This window comes from Prionailurus viverrinus, chromosome D4 (genome assembly GCF_022837055.1).
Source record: "Prionailurus viverrinus isolate Anna chromosome D4, UM_Priviv_1.0, whole genome shotgun sequence".
NCBI classification, from domain to species: domain Eukaryota; kingdom Metazoa; phylum Chordata; class Mammalia; order Carnivora; family Felidae; genus Prionailurus; species Prionailurus viverrinus.
This window is the reverse complement of record NC_062573.1, coordinates 46,860,442-46,862,504: the sequence shown is the minus strand read 5'-3', so window position 1 is coordinate 46,862,504 and position 2,063 is coordinate 46,860,442. Positions and strand designations below refer to the sequence as shown.

The 2,063-nt window shown below is 47.1% G+C and overlaps 1 pseudogene; it reads right to left on the bottom strand.

Moving 5' to 3' along the window:
* Window positions 1-280: 280 nt before the first annotated feature.
* LOC125149869 (ferritin light chain-like) lies at window positions 281-937 on the bottom strand (annotated as a pseudogene).
* Between the last annotated feature and the right edge of the window lie 1,126 nt (window positions 938-2,063).

Sequence of the window (2,063 nt, the reverse complement as noted above, 5' to 3'; positions counted from 1 at the left end):
AGCACCATGTGAGTGAACTATCTTGGATGTGAATACTTCAGGGTTAGTAAAGCCTTCAGATGATTGCAATCCCAGCCAAAATCTTAACTACATGTATCACTAGAAATATTGAGCGAAGCTATTCCAAATTCCTGACCCACACAAACAATATGAGATGATACATGTGTATTGCTGATTTAAGCCACCTATGCTTTGGGTTAATTTGGATTTTGTTGTTGTTGTTTATTTGTTCTTTGGGTTTTTGTTTTGTTTTGTTTTGGCCACAAAAAGCTTCATTTGTTTACATTGGTTCTAAGGCTTGGGAAAGGGCTCCAGGGTGGTTAAAAATCTTCCTAGTGGCTGCAGGGAGAGGCTCAGGCACAAGCCCTGGCACCAGGGTTACCAGAGGGGTCCTCCAAAGGCTTCTGGGTCTAATAGGCCCCCAGTCATGCTTGAGGGTGAGCCTTTTGAAGAGATACTCACCCATCCCAGCCTGGGAGCAAGCCAGCTTGCAGAGGCTAGTCAGGTGGTTGTCCATCTTCTTGATGGGCACCTTCTCAACTAGGAAGTGAGTCTCCAGGAAGTCACAGATATGGTCTCCATGGGCAGAACTCAGGGCACACAGATCTGAAAGGGCCTGGTTCAGGTTCTTCTCCAGAATCAGGACAGCTTCCATGGCTTCCAGGGTTTTACCCCACGCATCTTGGGATGGCTTCTGCATGTTCTGGAAGAGGACACGGCCTCTGTGTTGGTTTTGCATCTTCAAGAGATGCTCAGCGCCCTTGAGCTTCTCCACAGCCAACTGGTGGAAGAAGTGGCCCACATCCTCCAAAGCCCCATGCCGTGATCGAAATAGAAGCCCAGAGAAAGGTAGGTGTAGGACACCCACAGACACATGTTGACCGCTGAAGGCAGCCTCCACCTGGGTGGAATCATTCTGACAAATCTGGGAGCTCATGATTGATCGGCAATAAGGAGCTAAGCTCACAATAAGGTGTTGGCTGCTCCTGGAGGGAGTGGGCGGCCGAGAAAATGGCTCTCAAGGTTGTGACTGGAAAAAAGGTTGGAGGGTGGTCAGAGGCTGATAGAAGGGGCTTCCCTGTTCTGTTCTGTCCAAACACTGTTGAAGCAAGGGACAGATCCGCGGACTGACGGACACTCTTGGTTTTGGGCTAATCTGTTATACAGCAACAGATAACTAATACAGTGACTTAGCAACGACCTCTTTTGCTGTCCATGCTATTACTCATGCCCATCATGGGAATTATGAGCCAGATGAGAGGGAATAATTTGTGATAGATCAGCGGGGAAGATATTTTGGGAAATGTGACCATTCCTTATACCAGACCTCCTCATAAACTGTGACAGCCCCACTGTATAATCTGCCTGTGGATATCACTAGATTTGTAGGGACATTTACATTTTTTAAAAACTTTAGAACTTACAAAGAAATATCCCACAAATGTTTCTTTGTATTTTCTTCCCAACAACTCTATGGAGGCAGGCAGCGCAGCTATTATTTTCCCCCGACTTAAACACGAGAAAACTCAGGCCCAGAGTTTCAAATTTCAAGTGACCAGGATGTGACAAAGTCAGGGTTTGAACGGAAGCCTCTCTGATTCCACATCTGGGTTACCACCATGCCCCTTAAAGAAGTGCCATTCCAGCTATGTGGGTCAGTTAAATTCGATTCAGCATATTTAACGGCAAGAGATAATATTTACAAAGTGCTTGGTGCAAGGCAAAGTACTCACTAAGTGGTAGCTAATACTATTATTATATTTATGGCACGCCAAGTGCTGGGAATACAGAGGTGAACAAGGCCAGGCCCCTTTTTTAAGGAGCTTGGACCAGGAGGAGAATCAGAGCCTGCAGAGGGATATGCTTCCAGGCTGCCTTGAAAAGCCAAAAAGAAAAGAAAAACAGTATGTAGAGGCCAGGTAAGTTAAGGCCGGGGGCGGAATGCCCAGGGTCCTTTACGGATCAATGCTCTGTCCCCTCTCAAATGAAAGGGCAGAACCCTCCCACCACAGTCAAAATGCCCCACAGCTGCTTCTGTGGGCCCTGGAGGGAAGAGGAGGACC